The sequence below is a fragment of the Cupressus sempervirens genome, chromosome 4 (assembly GCF_028749045.1).
Source record: "Cupressus sempervirens isolate cs-2001-9-10 chromosome 4, ASM2874904v1, whole genome shotgun sequence".
NCBI classification, from domain to species: Eukaryota; Viridiplantae; Streptophyta; class Pinopsida; order Cupressales; family Cupressaceae; genus Cupressus; species Cupressus sempervirens.
This window is the reverse complement of record NC_143121.1, coordinates 776,787,919-776,815,038: the sequence shown is the minus strand read 5'-3', so window position 1 is coordinate 776,815,038 and position 27,120 is coordinate 776,787,919.

The following is a 27,120-nucleotide window of genomic DNA, read 5'->3' as shown; positions in this document are numbered from 1 at the left end:
GAAGGAAACTCACGAGGAAGTTATCCCCTACATGTAACAGAGGATCCAAAATCATTAATCAACAACTCTCAAAGTGTGGGCTTCTAGATCTTTTGAGGGCATGATTTTAAAAAGGGTGGGGTCTTTTTTTGGCTGGGAAAGTTGCAGAGAAACTATAGATGGAGTCCAACTTTTCTTTTGAATTAGAAAATTAGACTCAAGTGTATGAAGGGAGGATCACAGCAGGCATTTTAAGAGCATCTTTCTTTTTTATGACTAAGGATTCATGAGTGGTATCATGGAGATGTTCGGCATGGAATACTTTGACACCTACTAGAGGACAAGGTCCAACCTAGATATAGCATCCCTCTTTGTGGCTGGGTATGTACAGGATCATGGTGTGCCAAAAAGTGGCGATGTGAAAAAAAAAGAGTTTGAAGACGCCTAAAAGCGCTTCAAAATCCGCTCTGACTTTTTTTTACCTATCCAAGAACCAAACCTGGAAGGTTAAGCCGAGCCTTATCAGATATCCGATATCATATCGAATATCCGATTTCATATCGGATATCCGATTTTAAATCCAATATCCGACTAATAATTAAAATCATATAATAGTATGATATATTATTTAATATTATTATTATTGATATAAAATAATAATAATAATATTAAATAATATATCATACTATTATATTATAATAATAATATTATTATTTAATATTATTATTATAATTATTATTATACTATAATATAATAATAATATTATAATTATTATTATACTATAATATAATAATATTATTATTATAATAATTATTATACTATAATATAATAATATTATTATTATAATAATTATTATACTATAATATAATAATATTATTATTATTATATTATAATCGTATAATATTATACTATAATAATAATATTATAATATATAGTAATGTAATATAATATATATATATAATATAATATAATAATAAAAAGTAATATCTTATAATATAATATATAATAAAAAAGTATAATATATTATAAATTATAATAATATAGTATAATAATAATATTTTATATTATAATATATAGTAAATTAATATAATAAATATTAAATATAATATAAAAATATATAAAATGTAATATATATGTTATATTATATATTATAATATCGGATATCCGATACCTGTGCATGGATTAAACACAAAATCACAGACCCGCGGCCCTTATTTTCACGCGAATTTGGGCCAGTCAAATCGGATATCAGATAATAAATCAGATATCAGATAGCAAATTAGATATCAGATATCAGGTATGTCCCCCCCCCCCCCCCCCCCCTGACTCATTTTTAACCTAAATTTAATAGATTTTAACAAGATTTTGTTTGTTTTAGTTGAATCTAGGGTTTTTTTGACAAAAATGGTTAAAATTTAGTTTTTTTTTTAATATATATTACGTTTTGCAATTCAATAGGAATGGCTGATCAAAATGATGACACTGAGGCAGGGAATAATATTCCTCGCAACCCACCACCAAACGATCTAGTATCCCCACAAAATCGTCCACCAAATGATCCTCTACCTCCTCAAAACCCTCCTCGAATCGAGGATTTGATAAATGAAAATCTCACTGAGTTGAGAGGTTTGCATAGAACATACAATAATGTACCTGCACTGGCTCCTATGTTATCCACGTTAAACACCATAGTGGATAACATTGAAACTCTTACAAACCAACAAAATGCCGCTCTTCGTTGGCATGATGAAATGCACCAGATGTTTGATGATGGTTTGGATTATGATGAGGTCGTGACCCTCAACTTAACCAAAGACGATTTGGCAAGCCTTTTTGCTAACCCAAAAACGGGTATACCAGTTGACCCAAGAAAAACCAAACTATTGATTAAATGGTGCACAAATGACGCCATACGTGCAAATTTTTGGGACCGTTGGTGGATGGTCTTTGATATCCCTCCACATGGCAATTTAGACATACCATTTTATTTCCTTAAAAAATTATATGCAAAATTTGTGTTGAAACTTAAAGTGAACTGTTGGAGCATGAAGCCCAACATGGGCTTAGGACTAGGAGCTCCTCAGGATAGACCCTCTTCCTAGTGGAAGAAACTTGGCACTTTTGTCCCCCCCCTGATATCTCCCCCCCTCCTCGAGTGCAGCATCTAGATATTATGGCAGAGGCTAGCTCTCAGATCATCAGAGCCATTCATAGGCTAAGTAGCCTAATGATATCTCAGGCTAGGTCAGTCTTGCCTCCTCGTGTTGATGATGTTGGTGCCAGTTCATCATCGGCTAGCTCATCACACGTTTGTGTGCCTCACACTTGCATTACATGCAAGAATATTTTCCTGGGTCCCATTGGTGATCTTCCTTAGTATCATTTTGTATTAGACGAGGATACACCAGACGCACGTGCAGAGGCTACAGACCCTGATGCGAGAGAGGAGGGGAATATAGAGGCATGGACTCCTTCGGTGTCGGTACGTGTATACATTTTTTTGTTATGACATATGTGATTTAAATTTAATTTTTATAATAGAGTAATTTTAGTTTTTAAGCCATACTGGCTTTTACATGTATTTGATCTTCATTCATGTTTAGTTGATGACCGAGGAGGAGCTTAGACAGATAGATGATGCTACACTCTTGGCCATTTCATTTGGCCTTGAGACATCTACGGTACATTATGTTGTGTTCGCATTTCTTTTTTCTATTTGATATTGTAGCATATATGGTTGCTAATCTTTCTTTTATCTTGCATATACCACTTGCCCCGGGGGACAAAGTGCGGGGGGTGAGCCAGCATGCATTGACAAAGGAAAGGTAATTAGATGTTTTCTAATTGATTAAATATTGATGCATTCTTGTAAAATGTTTGTGGTAATCTCATTTAATTACATTATTTATTGTATATAGGGTGTGGCTACTGGCGATGAGCCTATACAGATTCGGCGTCCTAGATCATCAGGGATTTTCATTTGCACAGAGAGCCCCATTGTATGTATAAGTATCATTTATTTTTTATTTTTTTAATTGATGCAGAGGAAAGTATGATTGTTGTTCTATACAATTTCTATGATTTTTTCCGTACCAATAATGATTCATGTCTTGCATATGTTCATTACAACTTAAATAGGCTTATATGCACCTGTCCAACCGACCAAGTTGGTTACAAAGGTTTATTTAATCAAACAAATACCAAATTAATACTTTCCCTCCAAAACTAATATGACCATTTGAATTTGAAATTCAAATTTCAAACTATAGTTTTTATGCATTCCCTAACTTTCTAAACTATTCCATTGACTCAAAATTGGTCATATGGATTTATTAAATGCAACTAAGTAAATTTCCAGAAAATTGAAGTTTTTATTATTTTTTCTCCAAACCACCATACACTCTGATCTCCCCCTTTCAACTGAGATCACATATGACATATATAAAGGTCTACATGACCGTTGGAACAAACATATAGGCGTTCCCAACCATAAAACAAAAAAACAACCACTTTTTGCTAATACTGTTTAGACTCTAAATACCCTATTCTAAGGCCTTTTGGTCCCATGGAGTCACTTGGTTTATAACCACACCAAAATCCTTGTGGGCCTTACATGTGCCTTTATTACAAAACATAGACCAACTTGTAAAATATGGACCAAACCTTTATTCCAACTTCCTAATCTACTTGAATCCTCACTTTCATGGAGTGGCAAGGTGTCCGGCAACAGAGATACTTGTTCCCCCCTGCCACATAGGTTAGGTGCCCTACACCACATTTCCTCTCTCTCATTCTGAACACTAGTCCACCAAGTGAGTGATGTTCCTCTCAGTCTTGTTGTTGCTACTTTTACCTTCTCATCTGCCTCTATGTCTTCAAGATCAAAGTAGTTCTCAAGGGCCTCTATCCACCCTAGCACTTCTTCACTATCCATTTTACCCTGGTATATTGGAAAATCAATATGGTTCTTCCCACCATTACCTTGTACTGCCTTAATGATTCTCATAAATCTCCTTTCTTTAGGATCATCTGTTGTCTCATGCTCTTGCCTTGCATTACCAACCTCTTCTTCTTCATGGTTCTCTCCATGATTTCTTCCTCTAACCTCTTCTCCTCTAGGTTCTTTCCTTTCCTTTTCTAAGGATTCTATCCTTGCAATAAGCTTCAGCCTCTCTCTTCTCATCTGTCTTTCTTCCCTCACTCTAGATTCTTCAAGTTCTCTCCTCTCTCTTTTCTCTTTTGCCAACTCTTCTCTCAATTCTTCAAGTTCTCTAGCCATTTGATTTTTAGGAGGCATTTTCACAACAAGTTTTCTTCCTTCCCAAGGGCCAACTCACTGATTCTCTTTCTTTCCTCACCAAGAAATCTTTGGACACCACTTATGTACCTTTCAACTCTGGGACACACAAGGAGGAATTAGACACGCCAAGGCTTCAACAAAGGGACCAACACACTAAGGATTTTCAAGATTATAGGTCTTGGTCACACTCCTAAACACCCAAACTTCAAAAACCTCCTTAAAATGGCTTAAAAACCAAGGCCTTCTTGTTCAAACCCCAAAACTCAATTCTAGAACATTTTGACTTGTCTAATGACAAGATATGATCATGACAACCTACATTAACCTATCAAATGACACATCTACCATATGAAATCCTAAAATCCTATCTCATGCCCAATTACAACTTTCTTCCACATATGAGTCCAACATTATAACTTTGTATGATTCCATGAGCCATAATTGGTGCAAGGATTGCCCAATTGACTTCAAGAGATGTTCCATGACCTCTGTAATGCCTTGGATCTTCAATGTTCCCCTGATGAGCATGGGATGCTCATGCATCACTTATCTTCATAAATAAATTCAAAACTAATTTGCGTGATATTAACAACTACTATTTTGTATCTCATAGGAGACTCCTAGTGCACATGAGCTTTGATGGGACAGTTATGTAGATTTGATGACACGGCCACTCACTCTTGAGGAGGAGCCTACAATAGTAAGTTGTAGTTTGAATTCATGATTAAATATGTTATAAATTTAGCATGGTATGAATTATAATGTTATAGTTTAACTTGTAGATTCATCTGACAAAGGTATTTGAACATATACAGCCCACAATCACAGAGGTACCAGCATTGCCGAGGGCATACGAGAGGACTCCTGACCGGCGCAGGAGGTCGACGAGAGAGGTATTTATTATGAAATTTTGATAGTATTAATCTCCAATACGGAAAAGATCATTATGAATTTGAGTAATTCAATGTTAGATACGTAGAATCATATAAATTTAGTAGTCTAACTTTGGGTTTTCCTTTTTTGTTTATGTAGGAGGCATCCGATCCACCTAGTGCAGCGAAGAGGCTGCATTTTGATCATCCACCAGCACCCTAGGATAGTATAGTTTTCGTAGGATGCATCATGAGACATTTTGAGATGGCATATGCCACATTGTATATAGAAACATTGATATTATACACATTCTGATGGCAGGATCAGCCACATTTTGTATATGGATCTATGTATTTTGATATATATATATATTTGAGTACTTTGTCTATGGATACATGATCTTTGATATATATTTGTGTAAAATTTTGTCTATGGATACATGTATTTTGATATATATATATATATACATACATATATATATATATATATATATATATATATATATATATATATATATATATATATATATATATATATATATATATATATATATATATATATTTGAGTACTTTGTCTATGGATACATGATCTTTGATATATATTTGTGTAAAATTTTGTCTATGGATACATGTATTTTGATATATATTTTTATCATTTACATGCACAATGATATACATATTAATTTAGTATCTAGTATTGTTCAATTTATCGTGGATCATGTGTCATGCCCTAAATTTTACTAGTAAAAACACAACAATTTTTTTTTTTTTTTTTAGCTTATGAAGTCGCATAAGAAATTACATATTGTAAAACAAGGTTATCATTGAATAGGAGTTCAAGACTCATGTGAATAGTGTGAAGGTGTTAACATTTTAGTCACAGGTGGTTTTCAAATAGATTGGATGACAGTCTAGTTCAAGTTAGCATCACGAGTCAAACGAGAAAGTTCGAGATACAACACTCATAAATTAGTGAGGTAATTCATATCCTAACAAGCCTCTAATACTAATATTCTATTAGGGTCTGTCAGTTGTATCATATGGACTAGGTCGTGATTCTAGCATGTAAGGGAAGGGGATCAGAATTACTTATTATCCTCATTACCAATGTACACACATTCATTAATCATTACAATATATATTAATGTGACAATTAGTATATTACTATATCCTCATTATCTATCAACATTGCTTCCTCACCAAATTATTGAGTGCACAACAAGATTGTAAGCAATCTACTAAGTTTTAAATTTATACAATCAATGGTATCACATAACATCTATGGATTGTTATTATCAACTAGTCATTTACAATACCACAAGGAGAAAAATTTCTTTCACATTTTCAAATGATAACAATGATGTCAAAGCAAATCTGTGACTCGTACCAATGCTTTCATAACAATATAAACTCCAAATGAAACATGCATATACAACCTTATCAATATTTTCTTCTACACGTACATTAGGTAACAATGATACAATCTCCTTCTATCACAATGGGGCAACATAAGGGACTTTTCAAAATCATAAGGAACATGGACATTGAAAGATATGGACAATGAGTAGCATGAACATTGTCCAACATGATCGTTGAGAACATGAACAAGCTGGTGAATCCTCCTTCACAAATGAGGGCACAATGTCAAGTTTTCTCATCCAACATCAATCTGCAAGATGATCATTCCAAGCCATTTCCATTGCTCCCTTGGACACAAATCTGCATATGCAACACAACAAAATAACAAGGACCATGGGTGCTTTCCACCCAACCATAGGCCTCAAAGAGACCACCCCCGCGCTAGGGAACAAGGCTCAAACTGGGATACACATACAATCTTTCAATGCATAAACATTACATTTCAAACTTGAACAATTTCCCCCCAAGACTATTTCACAATGGCTTCATAGATGGAACCATAAACATAGGGTGAAGGTGTGTTCTAAAATGGAGACTTGCCATACCAAACCATATTTGCAATAAACAATTTTCATGCCCTCTCGAGGCTATCATAATTCACCAAATTTCATGCCCTCTCAGGGCTATCATAAATGAACCATTTAATGCCCTCTCGGGACCTCCACATTTCCTCCTCCAAACCCACTACCATCAGCTGTAACTCCTCAAACTTCCTTTCTACACCATACTTTCCTTATCACCCCCAACAAGATATGAAATGTTATGGAATACAATGGAGCCCATACTCCAAGGTTCTCAATACATTTTTCGAACCCAACTTAAGCCCTTCACCCTGGACTTCTCTTCCCTTCCCACAAGGGTGAGTATAAGTCCCAATCCCATAACAATACTCAAGCACAAAACAAGAAAACAAAACCAAGTAGAAATAAAACAAGAAATTTTGGCAAACACCCCACTAGTTTGGCCAAGACCGTCTAATAAAGCCTTCCCACTAACTTATTTTAGCAAAAACACTAAGCCACTCCATCCTTACAAACTTTTCTCCTCTAACGGTTCATTGATAGCCCTCACGAGCTCTGAGTTATGACCCTCAAAGGATCGACCTCAAAATGCACTTAGAGCACCTTGAAGACTCCTCGGTACGAGGTGGCCGCAAATGATGGATGGTCTTCATGGCCAGAACAAAGGTGTGACTAGGGTTCACCTGCTCATCTAGAGCTAATGGGACTGATGATTCGATGCCAAGATTAGCGGTTTCAAAGTTACGCTGTGGTGCACCTATGAACTAAGGCACACTGCGAGTTTTGGCATCGAGCGAGATCATTGTGCTGAATCCAAACGGAATGTGATCTCTCAAAAATGAGATAGGTTATTTTAGGCCTCAGGATCACCGTCTTGTAGCATTTGACAGTTTGTCGATAGCCCTCATGAGCTCTGAGTTATGACCCTCGAAGGATCGACCTCAAAATGCACTTAGAGCACCTTGAAGACTCCTTGGTACGGGGTGGCCGCAAATGATGGATGGTCTTCGTGGCCAGAACAAGGGTGTAACTAGGGTTCAACCGCCCATCTGGAGCTAATGGCACTGACGATTCAATGCCAAGATCAGCGATTTCAAAGTTACGCTGTGGTGCACCTATGAACTGAGGCACACTGTGAGTTTTGGCATCGAGCGAGATCACTGTGCTGAATCCAAACAGAATGTGATCTCTCAAAAATGAGATAGGTTATTTTAGGCCTCAGGATCACCATCCTGTAGCATTTGACAGTTCATTGATAGCCCTCACGAGCTCTGAGTTATGACCCTCGAAAGATCGACCTCAAAATGCACTTAGAGCACCTTGGAGACTCCTCGGTACGGGGTGGCCGCAAATGATGGATGGTCTTCGTGGCCAGAACAAGGGTGTGACTAGGGTTCACCCACCCATCCAGAGCTAATGGCACTGACGATTCGAAGCCCACTAGCCCCACAATCCTCCAACATTTCTTTACTATGCAAAGTAGAACGGATGGAGCATAATAGTTCATGGTGCATAGAAAACTCAACATGATATTTGCAACAACATGTATTTCAAATTTTGAGTGGCACACAATAAAATGGCTTCAAAGATTCAAAAGCCCTTTGTGATATATGAACACTTGGATGACTCTCTCTAAATTGTTTGAACAACATAGTTTGACTTACCTCCAAATAGTGTTTAGGATGTGGCGTGCGGTCTCTGATGCCAATTCTCAACTTTAAGACATCTTTAGCATTGGGTGATACTCGTGAGCTAGAGTGCCAAAATTCTATAATTTATTCCTTCACATCGTCGAATAGCTTCTTATCAAAATGTGGAAGTCGCCCACCAAATGCCCATGTTTCATTTTGAAGAGGATCATCAATTTTCTCTCGTCGACTAAGTGCTCTTCTCAAAGTAGTACGATTTAGATTCAAATCAATACAAGTTTGTCTCATATATCTACCCTTTCTCAAATGATGACTTACCAAAGAGGTTGTAATAACCCTTCGAGCAGCTCTATTATCCTTCTCTCTGCTATTTTTCCTAACGCTATTGAGAGCACTGAAAAGATTCTTCACAATAATGGCATTTCTTTCCAACTTTTTATTGACACGAATTTTCAATTTGGAAAGCATAGGTCTCATCTTTTGTATCTTTAATAAGTGCATGAAAAGCTGACATTGCTCTACCACTGTCTTGTTGCCGAAAAACATCTGATATAGTCTTGAAGCCCATAACCGAATGGTTCTTTCTAATTTTTTTCCTTCCAAACTAGTCATAATCGTTTCATCAATTTCAATTACCCATTTTGGTGTTTTAGAACCTTCATTTCGATTATAATTAGGAGATATGTAAGGTTCTTGTGCATTAAGTTCCTGTGCATTGTCATCTTCGACATGGTCAATTATGCAATTTGCATTATGACTTGGTGGCATTTCTTCTTCAAAATTTTCAATCTCTACATTTTCAATTTCCACATTATCATTTTCAATAGGTACATTTTCATTCCCCAACTATACATTTTCATTATCTGACTCTATGATTTCACCTTCTATTAATTCATCATCAACTTGATTGATATTTAGCATACCTTGTCTTTTTTTTTGGTGTTTCATTTTGTCCTTTTCCCTATATGCTACAATGTCTTCATTGGATATCTTCCTTTTACGTTTATTCTTTCGACGACTGCTGCTCCCCATTCAGATGACAAATTCGAACACCTAAGGTTATATTTTCGAATTCTTTTCGATTGGTTGGGCCCCAAAACACGACTTTTTACAAATTCCGTGAAAAAAGATGTAAAAAAATAATGTTGTCGGGTCTGTAGGGATAGTCAAATATTTGAAATTGATGCCAATATAATCGGATATCCGATATAGGAAAAGGACTTTTGGGGGGAAAACTTGCTAAGGTTTCCCTCCTTTGCCACAATAATATTAATATTATGAAAATATTTGGAGGCAAACGACTTTAATTTATAACTAAGTTAATAGTATATTAGTATTAGTATAAAATATCAATAATATTAATATAAAATAGTATTAATATACCTATAGTATCAATATTATTATTATACCTATAATAGTATTAATATTATTAATATAGATATAATAGTGTAAATATATAGTGTTTATTTATATTAAGCTACAATATATAGTATTAATATATATTATTATTATAGCTATAATAGTATTATTATTATTACTATACATATAATAATATTAATATTTAGTGTTTATTTATATTATAATTATTATCCTAAAATAGTATAAATAGTATATCCTAAAATATTACGTTATATATACTAAAATATTACGTTATTATATAGATATATTAATAATATATATATTAATATAATAATATTTATAATATATATTATATTTAATAAAAATATTACGTTGTTATATATATATTATATTATTATACATATTAATATAACAATATATAATACAAAGAGGGTCGTCATTTAATGGGTCAAAGGGGGTCAAAGGTCACCCTATGACCCCCTTTGACCCATATGAATGACTCAACTATATCCCTAGGGGTCCTAGGACCCCTAGGGACATACGTCATCATTTAATGGATCAAAGGGGTCATAGGTCACCCTATGACCCCCTTTCACTCATATGAACGATTCAAATATGTCCCTAGGGGCCCTAAGACCCCTATGGACATATGTCATCATTTAATGGGTCAAAGCGGGTCATAGGTCACCCTATGACCCCCTTTGACCCATATTACCCATTCGAATATGTCCCTTGGGGTCCAAGGACCCCTAGGGACATATGTCATAGTTTAAAGGGTTAAAGAGGGTCATAGGTCAGCCTATGACCCCCTTTGACCCATAATACCCATTCGAATATGTCCCTAGGGGTCCTAGGACCCCTAGAGACATATGTCATCGTTTAATGGGACAAAGGGGTCATAGGTCACCCTATGACCCCCTTTGACCCATATTACCCATTCGAATATGTCCCTAGGGGTCCTAGGACCCCTAGCGAAATATCTCGTCGTTTAATGGGTCAGAGAGGGTCATAGGTCACCCTATGACCCCCTCTAACCCATATAACCCATTCGAATATGTCCCTAGGGGTCCTAGGACCCCTAGAGACATATATCGTCGTTTAATGGGTCAAAGAGGGTCATGGGTCACCCTATGAACCCCTTTGACCCATATCACCCATTCGAATATGTCCCTAGGGGTCTTAGGACCCCTAGAGACATATATCGTTGTTTAATGGGTCAAGAGGGTCATAGGTCACCCTATGACCCCCTTTGACCCATATGTACGATTCAAATATGTCGCTAGGGGTCCTAGGACCACTAGAGACATATGTCGTCATTTTAAGGGTCAAAGAGGGTCATAGGTTACCCTATGACCCCATTTGACCCATATTACCCATTCGAATATGTCTCTAAGGGTCCTAGGACCCCTAGGAACATATGTCATCGTTTAATGCATCAAAGGGGGTCATAGGTCACCCTATGACCCCCTTTGACTCATATGAAAGATTCAAATATGTCCCTAGGGGTCCTAGGACCCCTAGGGACATATGTTGTCGTTTAATGGGTCAAAGGGGGTCATAGGTCACCCTATGACCCCATTTGACCCATATGAACGATTGGAATATGTCCCTAGGGTCTTAGGACCCCTAGGGACATATGTCATCATTTAATGGGTCAAAGAGGGTCATAGATCACCTTATGATCTCATTTGACCCATATTACCCATTCGAATATGTCCCTTGGGGTCCAAGGACCCCTAAGGACATATGTCATCGTTTAATGGGTCAAAGAGGGTCATAGGTCACCCTATGACCCCCTTTGACCCATAATACCAATTCGAATATGTCCCTAGGGGTCCTAGGACCCCTAGAGACATATGTCGTCGTTTAATGGGTCAAAGGGGGTCATAGGTCAACCTATAAGCCCCTTTGAGCCATATTACCCATTCGAATATGTCCCTAGGGGTCCTAGGACCCCTAGCGACATATCTCGTCGTTTAATGGGTCAGAGAGGGTCATAGGTCACCCTATGACCCCCTTTGACCCATATTACACATTCGAATATGTCCCTAGGGGTCTTAGGACCCCTAGAGACATATATCATCGTTTAATGGGTCAAAGAGGGTTATAGGTCACCCTATGACCCCCTTTGACCCATATGTATGATTCGAATATGTCCCTAGGGGTCCTAGGACCCCTAGAGACATATGTCATCATTTAAAGGGTCAAAGAGGGTCATAAGTTACCCTATGACCCCATTTGACTCATATTACCCATTCGAATATGTCCCTAGGGGTCGGGACATATGTCGTCATTTAATGCAGCAAAGGGGGTCATAGGTCACCCTATGACCCCCTTTGACTCATATGAACGATTCAAATATGTCCCTAGGGGTCCTAAGACCACTAGGGACATATGTTGTCGTTTAATGGGTCAAAGCGGGTCATAGGTCACCCTATGACCCCCTTTGACCCATATGAACGATTGGAATATGTCCCTAGGGTCCTAGGACCCCTAGGGACATATGTCATCATTTAATGGGTCAAAGAGGGTCATAGGTCACCCTATGACCCCATTTGACCCATATTATCCATTCGAATATGTCCCTTGGGGTCCGAGGAACCCTAGGGACATATGTCATCATTTAATGGGTCAAAGAGGGTCATAGGTCACCCTATGAGCCCCTTTAACCCATATTACGCATTAGAATATGTCCCTAGGGGTCCTAGGACCCCTAGAGACATATATCATCGTTTAATGCATCAAGAGTTTCATAGGTCACCCTATGACTCCCTTTGACCCATATGAACGATTCGAATATGTCCCTAGGGGTCTTAGGACGCCTGGAGACATATGTCATCGTTTAATGGGTCAAAGAGGGTCATAGCTTACCCTATTACCCCATTTGACCTATATTACCCATTCGAATATGTCCCTAGGGGTCCTAGGACCCTTAGGAACATATGTCGTCGTTTAATGGGTAAAAGAGGGTCATAGGTCACCCTATGACCCCCTTTGACCCATATTACCCATTCAAATATGTCCCAAGGGGTCCGAGGACCCCTATAGACATATATCATCAATTAATGGGTCAAGAGGGTCATAGGTCACCCTATGACCCCCTTTGACCCATATGAACGATTCGAATATGTCCCTAGGGGTCCTAGGACCACTAGAGACATATGTCGTCATTTACTGGGTCAAAAAGGGTCATAGGTTACCCTATGACCCAATTTGACCCATATTACCCATTCGAATATGTCCCTAGGGCTCCTAGGACCCCCAAGGACATATGTCATTCTTTAATGGGTCAAAGGGGGCCATAGGTCACCCTATGACCCCCTTTGACTCATATGAACGATTCAAATATGTCCCTAGGACCCCTAGGAACATCTTTCATCGTTTAATGGGTCAAAGGGGGTCATAGGTCACCCTATGACCCCCTTTGACCCATATGACCCATTCAAATATGTCCCTAGGCTCCTAGGACCCCTAGGGACATATGTCGTCGTTTAATGGGTCAAAGGGGGTCATAGGTCACCCTACGACCCCTTTTGACTCATATGAACAATTCAAATATGTCCCTAGGGGTCTTAGTACCCTTAGGGACATATGTCGTCGTTTAATGGGTCAAAGGGGTTCATAGGTCACCCTATGACCCGTTTTGACCCATATGAACCATACGAATATGTCCCTAGGGTGCTAGGACCCCTAGGGACATATGTCTTCGTTTAATGGGTCAAAGAGGGTCATAAGTCAGCCTATGACCCCCTTTGACCCATATTACCCATTCGAATATGTCCTTAGGGGTCCTAGGACCCCTAGAGAGATATGTCATCGTTTAATGGGTGAAAGGTGGTCATAGGTCACTCCATGACCCACTTTGACCCATGTTACCGATTCGAATATCTCCCTAGGGGTCCTACGACCCCTAGCGACATATCTCGTCGTTTAATGGGTCAGAGAGGGTCATAGGTCACCCTATGACCCCCTCTAACCCATATTACCCATTTGAATATGTCCCTAGGGGTCCTAGGACCCTTAGAGACATATATCATCGTTTAATGGGTCAAAGAGGGTCATAGGTCACCCTATGACCCCCTTTGACCCATATTACCCATTGGAATATGTCCCTAGGGGTCCTAGGACCCCTAGAGACATATATCGTCATTTAATGGGTCAAGAGGGTCATAGGTCACCCTGTGACCCCCTTTGACACATATGTACGATTAGAATATGTCCCTAGGGGTCCTAGGACCCCTAGAGACATATGTTGTCATTTTAAGGGTCAAAGAGGGTCATAGGTTACCCTATGACCCCATTTGACCCATATTACCCATTCGAATATGTCCCTAGGGGTCCTACGACCCCTAGGAACATATGTCGTCATTTAATGCATCAAAGGTGGTCATAGGTCACCCTATGACCCCCTTTGATTCATATGAACGATTGAAATATGTCCCTAAGGGTCTTAGGACCCCTAGGGACATATGTTGTCGTTTAATGGGTCAAAGGGGGTAATAGGTCACCCTATGACCCACTTTGACCCATATGAACGATTGGAATATGTCCCTAGGGTCTTAAGACCCCTAGGGACATATGTTGTCGTTTAATGGGTCAAAGAGGGTCATAGGTCACCCTATGACCCCATTTGACCCATATTACCCATTCGAATATGTCCCTTGGGGTCCGAGGACCCCTAGGGACATATGTCGTTGTTTAATGGGTCAAAGAGGGTCATAGGCCACCCTATGACCGCCTTTGACCCATAATACCCATTCGAATATATACTTAGGGGTCCTAGGACCCCTAGAGACATATGTCATCGTTTAATCGGTCAAAGGGGGTCATAGGTCACCCTATGACCCCCTTTGACCCATATTACCCATTCGAATATGTCCCTAGGGGTCCTAGGACCCCTAGCGACATATCTCGTCGTTTAATGGGTCAGAGAGGGTCATAGGTCACCCTATGATCCCCTTTGACCCATATTACCCATTCGAATATGTCCCTAGGGGTCCTAGGACCCCTAGAGACATATATCATCGTTTAATGTGTCAAAGAGGGTCATAGGGTGACCTATGACCCCCTTTGATCCATATGTACGATTCGAATATGTCCCTAGGGGTCCTAGGACCCCTAGAGACATATGTCATCATTTAAAGGGTCAAAGAGGGTCATAGGTTAACTTATGACCCCATTTGACCCATATTACCCATTCGAATATGTCCCTAGGGGTCCTAAGACTCTTAGGGACATATGTCGTCGTTTAATGCATCAAAGGGGGTCATAGGTCACCCTATGACCCCCTTTGACTCATATGAACGATTCAAATATGTCCCTAGGGGTCCTAGGACCCCTAGGGACATATGTTGTCATTTAATGGGTCAAAGGGGGTCATAGGTCACCCTACGACCCCCTTTGACCCATATGAACGATTGGAATATGTCCCTAGGGTCCTATGACCCCTAGGGACATATGTCATCGTTTAATGGGTCAAAGAGGGTCATAGGTCACCCTATGATCCCATTTGACCCATATTACCCATTCGAATATGTCTCTTGGGGTCCGTGGACCCCTAGGGACATATGTCATCATTTAATGGGTCAAAGAGGGTCATAGGTCACCCTATGACCCCCTTTAACCCATATTACCCATTTGAATATGTCCCTTGGGGTCCGAGGAACCCTAGGGACATATGTCATCATTTAATGGGTCAAAGAGGGTCATAGGTCACCCTATGATCCCCTTTGACCCATATGAACGATTTGAATATGTCCCTAGGGGTCCTAGGACCCCTAGTGACATATGTCATCGTTTAATGGGTCAAAGAGGGTCATAGGTTACCCTATGACCCCATTTGACTCATATTACCCATTCGAATATGTCCCTAGGGTTCCTAGGACTCTTAGGGACATATGTCGTCGTTTAATGGGTCAAAGAGGGTCATAGGTCACCCTGTAACCCCCTTTGACCCATATTACCCATTCGAATATGTCCCTAAGGGTCCGAGGACCTCTAGAGACATATATCATCGTTTAATGGGTCAAGAGTGTCATAAGTCACCCTATGACCCCCTTTGACCCATATGAACGATTCGAATATGTCCCTAGGGGTCCTAGGACCACTAGAGACATATGTCGTAGTTTAATGGGTCAAAGAGGGTCATAGGTTACCCTATGACCCCATTTGACCCATATTACCCATTCGAATATGTCCCTAGGGGTCTTAGGACCCCTAGAGACATATGTCATCATTTTATGGGTCAAAGGGGGTTATAGGTCACCCTATGACCCCCTTTGACTCATTTGAACTATTCAAATATGTCCCTAGGACCCCTAGGGACATATGTCATCGTTTAATGGGTCAAAGGGGGTCATAGGTCACCCTATGACCCCCTTTGACCCATATGACCCATTCGAATATGTCCCTAGGGTCCTAGGACCCCTAGGGACATATTTCGTCATTTACTGGGTCAAAGTGGGTCATAGGTCACCCTATGACCCCCTTTGACTCATATGAACGATTCAAATATGTCCCTAGGGGTCTTAGGACCTCTAGGGACATATGTCATTGTTTAATGGGTCAAAGGGGGTCATAGGTCACCCTATGACTCCCTTTGACCCATATGAACCATCTGAATATGTCTCTAGGGTCCTAAGACCCATAGGGACATATGTCTTCGTTTAATTGGTCAATGAGGGTCATAAGTCACCCTTTGACCCCCTTTGACCCATATTACCCATTCGAATATGTCCCTAGGGGTCCTAGGACCCCTAGGGACATATGTCGTTGTTTAATGGGTCAAAGAGTGTCATAGGTCACCTTATGACCCCCTTTGACCAATATTACCCATTCGAATACGTCCCTAGGGGCCCTAGGACCCCTAGAGACATATATCGTCGTTTAATGGGTCAAGAGGGTCATAGGTCACCCTATGACCCCCTTTGACCCATATTACCCATTCGAATATGTCCCTAGGGGTCCTAGGACCCCTAGAGACATATGTCATCATTTAATGGGTCAAAGTGGGTCATAGGTTACCCTATGACCCCATTTCACCCATATTACCCATCTGAATATGTCCCTAGGGGTCCTAGGACCCTTGGGGACATATTTCATCGTTTAATGGGTCAAAGGGGGTCATAGGTCACCCTACGACCCCCTTTGACTCATATGAACGATTCAAATATGTCCCTAGGGGTCCTAAGACCCCTAGGAACTTATGTCGTCGTTTAATGAGTCAAAGGGGGTCATAGGTCACCTTATGACCCCCTTTGACCCATATGAACAATTCGAATATCTCCCTAGGGTCCTAGGACCCCTAGGGACATATGTCATCGTTTAATGGGTCAAAGAGGGTCATAGGTCACCCTAAGACCCCCTTTGACCCATATTACCCATTCGAATATGTCCCTTGAGGTCCAAGGACCCCTAGGGACATATGTCATCGTTTAATGGGTCAAAGAGGGTCATAGGTCACTTTATGACCCCTTTTGACCCATATTACTCATTCGAATATGTCCCTAGGGGTCCTAGGACCACTAGAGACATATATCGTAGTTTAATTGGTCAAGAGGGTCATAGGGTGACCTATGACCCCCTTTGACCCATATGAATGATTCGAATATGTCCCTAGGGGTCCTAAGACCTCTAGAGACATATGTCATCGTTTAATGGGTCAAAGAGGCTCATAGGTTACCCTATGACCCCATTGCACCCATATTACCCATTTGAATTTGACCCTAGGGGTCCTAGGACCCCTAGTGTCATATGTCTTCGTTTAATGGGTCAAAGGGGGTCATAGGTCAGCCTATGACCCCCTTTGACCTATATGAATAATTTGAATATGTCCTTAGGGTCCTAGGACCCCTAGGGACATATGTCATCTTTTAATGGGTCAAAGAGGGTCATAGGTCACCCTATGACCCCCTTTGACCCATATTACCCATTCGAATGTCTCTTGGGGTCCAAGCACCCTTAGGGACATATGTCGTCATTTAGTGCGTCAAAGAGGGTCATAGGTCACCCTATGACCCCCTTTGACCCATAATACCCATTCGAATAGTGCTAGGACCCCTAGAGACATATGTCATCATTTAATGAGTCAAAGAGGGTCATAGGTCACCTTATGACCCCTTTTGACCCATAATACCCATTCAAATATTTTCCTAGGGGTGCTAGGATCCCTAAGGACATATGTCATCGTTTAATGGGTCAAAGAGGGTCATAGGTCACCCTATGACCCCCTTTGACCCATATGAACGATTCGAATATGTCCCTAGGGTTCCGAGGACCCCTAGGGACATATGTCGTCATTTAATGGGTCAAAGAGGGTCATAGGTCACCCTATGACCCTCTTTGACGCATATGAACGATTCGAATATGTCCCTAGGGGTCTGAGGACCCATAGGGACATATGTCGTCGTTTAATGGTTCAAAGAGGGTCATAGGTTACCATATGACCCCATTTGATTCATATTACCCATTCGAAAATGTCCCTAGGGGTCCGAGGACCCCTAGGGACATATGTCGTCGTTTAATGGGTTAAAAGGGGTCATAAGTCACCCTATGACCCCCTTTGACCCATATGAACAATTCGAATATGTCCTTAGGGGTCTAAGGACCCTTAGAGAAATATGTCGTCGTTTAATGAGTCAAAGAGGGTCATAGGGTGACCTATGAACCCCTTTGACCCATATTACCCATTCGAATATGTCCCTAGGGGTCCTAGGACCCCTAAAGACATATATCGTCGTTTAATGGGTCAAAGAGGGTCATAGGTCACCCTATGACCCCCTTTGACCCATATGAACGATTGGAATATGTCCCTAGGGGTCCTAGGACCCCTAGGGACATATGTTGTCGTTTAATGGGTCAAAGAGGGTCATAGGTCACCCTATGACCTCCTTTGACCCATATTACTCATTCAAATATGTCCCTAGAGGTCCTAGGACCCTTAGGGACATATGTCATCGTTTAATGGGTCAAAGGGGGTCATAGGTCACCCTATGACCCCCTTTGACCCATATGAATGATTCGACTATGTCCCTGGGGGTCTTAGGACCCCTAGGGACATATGTCATCATTTAATGGGTCAAAGGGGGTCATAGGTCACCCTATGACCCCCTTTGACCCCATATGAACGATTCGATTATGTCCCTAGGGGTCCTAGGACCCCTAGGGACATATGTCATCGTTTAATGGGTCAAAGAGGGTCATAGGTCACCCTATGACCCCCTTTGACCCATAATACCAATTCGAATATGTCCCTAGGGGTCCTAGGACCCCTAGCGACATATGTCATCTTTTAATGGGTCAAATGGGGTCATAGGTCACCCTATGACCCCCTTTGACCGATATGAACGATTCAGCTATGTCCCTGGGGGTCCTAGGGACATATGTCATCATTTAATGGGTCAAAGAGGGTTATAGGTCAGCCTATGACCCCCTTTGACTCTTATATATTAATAATATACATATCAATATAATAATATATATATATATATATATATACATATACATATTACATTATTATATTTAATGAAAATATTACGTTATTATATAAATATATTAATAACATACATATTAATATAATAATATTTATAATATATATTATATTTAATAAAAATATTACGTTGTTATATAAATATTATATTATTATACATATTAATATAATAATATATAATACATATTACATTTAATGATAATATTACGTTATTGTATATATTAATAACATACATATTAATATAATAGTATATAATACGTATTTTATATATATATAAATTATGTTATTATATTTAGTAAAAATAATAATAATATATATTATATTTATAGATTGTAATAAGATTAACATAAGATATTATTATATATTACTAGATTATATCTTGTATGTTTACATTACGTTATTATATATATATATAAATATATATATATATATATAATATATTAAAATATGTCTTTACATATTAATATAAGTGAAATAATTTAAAAATAAAAAACTAAAACGTTTAAATCGAATTTTCCTCCAAAATTTGAAAATTTTTTGTATTTGACTACCGAGCCATATCGGATATCCGATGTCAAATCGGATATCCGATTTGAAATCGGATATTCGATCAGGCTTGGTATTTACCAAGCCTGCCTGGTCAACCCTAAAGATGTGTTTATAGAGAGTTTTAGTGATACTCAGACTTCGGGTAGCCGTCTGACAATGTTATTTTGATCGAAATTGAATGAAACGAAATGGGTTTTTTAATATCGCTCTTTAGATTCCATCAATATAATTTCTGTCAAATTCTAAATTCGATAAGTATTTATTAGTTAATTATCAATGAAGATTATTGTAAAGTGTTGATTGACATACTGAATGAAAAATAGCTATAACTTTCAAACGGTATAACATTTTTTAAATCTAAAAGTTGCGTCACATTCTATACTTCGCCTAGTATAAGAAAAAAAAAAAAAAAAAAAAAATTGTTCAAATTTTCTATTAGTTAGGGTGGTCAGATATGGGACTTTTTTTAATCCGAAAAAGTTTTGGTAGAAAATTCATATTTAATTATTTATTTGGAATAAAAATATCAAAAAATATGCGTCACATCCGGGCATGAGTCTAGTTTTCATATCTATAATTATGTTAAAAAAAATTATGATTTGATTTTGATTAAGGTGGTCAGACATACACCTACTTTTTATTTTCGCCCTGAAATTTTCTTAGTACTGCATTAAAATTCAAACTTTTGACCAATCAATTTTTTTTTCTCCTGATAAGGCCTAGTAGTTTAGAAACTATATTCAATTTTCTACAAATTATTTTCTTACAACTTTTTGATATAAAGTCCATAACCACTTCAAAATTATGTGTCAAGTTGACATAAACTTGATTTGCTGATTTTTCACTGCCACTTAAGGCCATAGTTTGGTACACCATGATCTTGCACATACCCGGCTCTAGCTTTTTTAGTTGGAAAGACAAAAGAGGAATTCCATAGGGTCATTATTGTGTGTTTGGACCTGCAATAATTGTTAGGGATTATGTTATTGATATAGTCATGCTATCTGTTATGTTGGAAATGGGGCTTGAACAATGGAGGCTAATTGGGGGAAGTGATTCCTCGTGCAACCTTTGGTCATCTAGTGTTTTGCAACTCCTTAAGGGGTGCACCTACCAAAAGATATGAAAGGATGGAGGAAGGTGGTAAATATTTTGTAGGAGATGATCTGGGTAATGGACGATGATAGGAGGGGTTTTATGAACATGAAACCAAAGAAAAGTGTACAACCACCTGGAGAACTGCTGAGACACTAGCTGGTAAGGGAAGGATGTGGCATTGTAGGGAAGTCCACAAGGGTAGGAGTTTGGATGGATGTGTCTCTGGCAAGGGAGGTGGGCACGAGTGAAACTAGCAGGTAGAGGCGATCAGTGGAGGATGACCATTCCATCCCAAATTTTACAAAGGAGGAAGTTACAAATTGGTCTAAGAACTGGGCATGCTTGACCCTTTTTTGGGTGACTGGTAGCTTCTCCATGGAATGTGAATCCTTTGTTTTATTGGGATGGGCTATGTTTGTGGGTGTTAATGCCCTTAGTAGTATGTTTTGACTTTAATGTCAATGGGGGAGAGTATTTAGGAGGACTTTTAAAATTTTGGCCAATTTACACTATGGAATACTTATGTAAGCATTATCTTCTTATAATCAATACAAAATCCTTGTTACCTATAAAAAAAAGGGTTTATATATGACTAGAAATTAAGATTGTGAAATTGAAATAGTTTTTAATTTTTATTTTTCAAAACTATGAGTTGCTAGAAAATAATCTTGGGAGTTCAATTAATATTAAATGTTGATATGGTTTTTTATTTATTCATTTTATTCTTGTTGTGTTAAATAAGCATCATTATAGAAGATTGCTACTATTGTTAAAAAAAAATTTACACAAAAGTAATTAGAGGGTATGTGCAGGATCATGGTGTACCAAAAAGTGGTGATGTGAAAAAAATGGAGTTTTAAAACATCTAAAAACATTTCAAAATCCACTCTAACTTTTTTCCACCCATCCTAATACCAAGGCAAAAAGGTTAGACCAACCCTAATCGGGTATGTAATCCATTATTGGGTACCCCAATATGATATCGAGAATCTGATATGATATTAGGTATCCAATTTAAGATTGGATACCCAAAACTTGTAACTAGAAATAAAATTTAAAAAACTAAGAGCAATCAATTATTTTTGTTTTCCATCATTTGGCATTAATTTTTCTCCCCATTTCTAGTACTTGGTACGAAATTGGGTATATGATTTAGGTAAGTTATTTTTTTTGTTTATTTGATGGTTTTCAATAAATTATATTTAAAATGAGGTTTTATTTTATGGTTTTCAATTAATTATATTTAAAATTGGATTTTTTAATAGAAATTGTTGATTTTTTTTTAATTTAAAATTTAAAATGTGGTTTTGCAATTTAATAGGTATGGCTGACCCAAATGATATTGCTAACACTAAGCCATGAAACAATGTTCCTCGAAACCCCCCACCAAAAAATCCAGTACCCCCTCAAAACTGTCCACCAAATTATCCCCTACCCCCTCAAAACCCTCCTTGAATTAAAGATTTGATACAAGAAAATTTTGTTGAATTGAGGGGTTTGCAAATCACATATAACACTATATATGCATTGGCTCCCATGTTATCCACATTAAACACCATAGTGGATAATATTCAGACACTTAACAATGAACAAAATGTTCCTCTTCACTAGCATGAGAAAATGCATGTCATGTTTGATGATGGGTTGGAGTATGATGAGGTTGTGGCCCTAAACATAAGTAAAGATGATATAGTTAACCTTTTTCCAAACCCAAAAATTGGTTAAAAAGTGGACTGTAAAAAGCCTAAATTATCAATTATATCATGCACAAATGAGGCTATATGTGTGAAATTTTGGGATCGTTGGTGGATGGTTTTAAAAAAACCTCCACACAACAATTTAGAGGTGTGATTCTATCTCATTAGAAATCTATATGCTAAATTTGTGTTGGTCATCAAGGTGAACTACTAGAGCATGAGCCCCACCATCAGTGTAGGAGGAGGATTTCCTTAGGATAGACCCTTTTCCTAGTGAAAGAAAGATGACACTTTTGTCCCCCCTACTTATGTCTCTCCCCCTCCTCTAGTGCAGCATATTGATGCCATTGTAGAGGCAAGATGTTAGACTATTAGAGCCATCCATAGATTGAATAGCCTATTGATATCCTAGGCTAAGTCTGTGTTGCCTACCTATGTTGATAATGTTGGCACGAGTTCATCATCAGTGAACTCATCACATGTTTGTGTGTCCCATATTTGCATAATGTACAAGAATATTTGTCTGGGTCCCATTGGTAATCTTTCTGAGTATTAATTTATATTTAAGGAGGATGATATAGTAGAGACACCTACAAAGACTACATACCCTAAGGTGAGAGGGGTGGGGCATTTAGAGCCATGTGGTTCTTTTTTGTCGATACGTATATACACTTTTTTGTTATGACACATGTGATTTAAAGTTAATCTTTATAATAGAATAATGTTAGCCCATACTAACTTATAGATGCATGTCATCTTCATTTATGTTTAATTGATGACTAAGGAGGATCTCAGATAGGTTGATGATGTCACACTCTTGGCTATTTCATTTGGCCTTGAGACATTTATGGTACATTATGTTGTGTTCTCATTGTTTTTCTATTTGATATTGGAACACATATGGTTTCTAATATTTATTTTCTCTTGTAGGTATCACCTATCAGTAGGTGGTAAAGTGTGGGGGTGAGGTACAACCCAATGACAAGGGAAAGGTAAATAGGTTCTTTTAAAGTTATTGAATATCAATGCATTCTTATAAAAAAAATTGTTCTAATGAAATTTAATTACATTCTTTATTGTATAGGGCATGGCTACTAGTGATGAGTCTAGGAAGATTTAACATTGTAGACCCTCTGGCATTTCCATTTATAATGAGAGCCCCATTGTATGTATAAGTATCTTTTATTTTTTATTTACCTTAGTTTCATAAACAAATTTAAAATTTATTTCCATGATATTAACATCTAGGATTGTGTATCTCCTAGGAAACACCTAGAGTGTTAGAGGATGGACATTAGAGTTTTGTATCTTTGCTCATGTAGCCATTAAATCCTAAGGAGGAGTTCAAAGAGGTAAGTATTAGTTTAAATTCTTTATTATATGTTATAAATTTAGTATTCTATGAATTATAATGTTATAGTTTAAGTTGTAGATCCATATGACAACCATACTTGAACATATACAAGCCACAATCAATGAGGTTCAAGCATTGTCAAGGACATATGAGAGGACTCCTGACCATTGTAGGAGGTTGAAGAGAGAAGTATTTATGATGAATGTTTAAAACTATAAATCTTCATTATAAAGGGATCATTATGCATTTGAGTAATTCAATGTTAGATACATAGAATCATATAAATTTAGTAGTCTAACTTTGGGTTTTCCATTTTTTATGTAGGAGGCATCCAATCCATCTAGTTCTATGAAGAGGTTGCATGTTGATGATCCACCAATACCATAGGATAGTATGGTTGACATAGGATGTGTCATGAGACATTTTGAGATGGCATATGCCACATTGTATATAGAAACATTGATATTATAATACACATTTTATGGCATGATCGGCAACATTTGTATGTGTATATATGTATTGTGATATATATTTGCATAATTTTCCTATGGAGACGTGAACTTTGATATATATATATATATATATATATATATATATATATATATATATATATATATATATATATATATATAGTTATATTTATATTTGCATAATTTGTCTATGGATACATGTATTTTGATATATATTTTTGTCATTTATGTGCACAAGGATATACATATTAATTTAGCATAGTACTGTTCAATTTATTGTGAATCATGCGTATTTTTCATGTTTATGGAATATTATTCATTTTGATCATGTTTGTTATATTTGATTCATATCCAATAATTTGTGAAGAACATTTTAACAACCTTTATTATCAAATTTTGATGCAATGTTTAATTTGAAATTATATCATAAAAGTTTTACTTAAAATGATCTCTACAATCCTTTAATATGTCTACAATTAGCCAAATCCATGGCCAATTTGGTCTTGGGATCCCATCTTTAGTCTTTCAAGAAGTTTTAGTATGTACTAGTTGCAAATGTTATATGAGCTCTATGGTCAAAATAGGGGTGTCACTAGGTATGGGGTCGCCACGAATTTTGCAAACTCTCTATGGCCAAAAAAAGGGTGTCACTAGGGTTCACCCACCCATCTAAAGCTAATGGCATAGACGATTCAATGCCAAAATTAGTGGTTTCAAAGTTACATAATGATGCACCAATGAACTGAGGAACACTACAAGTTTTGGCATCGAGCAAGATTGTTGTGCCAAATCCAAATGGGATGTGATCTCTCTAAAATGAGATAGGTTATTGTAGACCTCAACATTACCTTCATATAGAATTTTATGTTTCAATGATAGCCCCCCATGAGCTCTAACTTACAACCCTCAGAAGATCAATCTCCAAACACACTTAGAGCATCTTTTAGACTCTTTGATACAGGATGCTCATAAACATTGTAGGCTCTCCATAGTCGAAACACGGGGGTCACTAGGGTTAGTATTGAGTAAAAACATCAGTTTTTAGCTCCCTCAAGTTTTTGATATTGGGCACAGTGCAAGTTTGGTGTTAGTATTAAGTAAAAACATCATTTTGTAGGTCCTTCCACATTAATTACATTAAGTAAAAACATTTGTGTTTTTTCATTAAATGAAAAAGATTATATTTACAATATATCAAGTGTTTCATCATTATTACATGAATACACAACTACCAAAAATTGTAGTGTCAAAAATCATAGTATCTAAAATAGAATAGATTTTTCTTCATTCCGTTCCTTATTTGGTTTTTATCTTCATGCACAGATACTCTTCATGATGTACCTGCATTCCAACATCATAAAAAAAATTAGTAAATAATTTTATTAAACAAGATAATCATTGGTTAAATGAATCATTATGAACAAAAGAACATCAAAAGTAAATATACCTAGTCAGGTGTTCCTATAGGGTCCTCTCTCTATTTTAGGGTCTCCAATAGGGCTTCACGATCAACATTAGTAATAGTAAAAATTTCTTTTACTTTTAGTCTTACATGATGTTTCAAAAACTTCACTTTTTCTGCTATAATAAGATGTGAATATATGATAATTTTTTTGTGCTTCTGATAGTCTTTGAATGTAGGAATTCTATTCCTTCTAAGCATGTATGTCCACAGCCATGTTCCAGCAACAACAACTGAACTAGTAGGATATGTGAATCCATCATCATCTATAATTGATTGTACAAGATTTTTTTTACCTCTTACACAACATGCTAACCAATCATCTAATTTATCATCATCCCCCAGTGGTGCAACCAATGCAAAGACATGTCACGGCTGAAGAAGATTCGATAAATGGTTATGATCAACTGAACTTTCCATGTCATCATTTTTGACAAAGGGTATGATAAACAATGGATTAAGATAATTTGGAGCCCATGTAATCACCCACTCACTTGACTCATAGTGATCCCATTCACACTGAAGAAAACTAGGAAAAAAGAAAGCTAGTTGTTGTGTCCAAATGATCCATGTACTAGAATCAAATCTGTGGAATGAATGCACTTTTGATGAATCTCTAATAGTAGCACAATCTAATCTATCACCTATGGACCCTTCCTCAACCAACCAAAAGAACCTATGACTACTGAATTAAGAGTCCCCCTTGTGATAATGTTGAACTACACTATTCAACAATGCTACAAGCATCAAGAAGCTCTGCTCTTGAAATCTTAAATTTCTCCTTAACTAGAGCTCTCTTCACAAATTCCCTTGCTCTATCATGTTCCCATTTCCTATAGCCAGACTCATAAAAAATCCAAATATGAGGCACCCCCATCTCTACATGCATCCTACACAACAAATA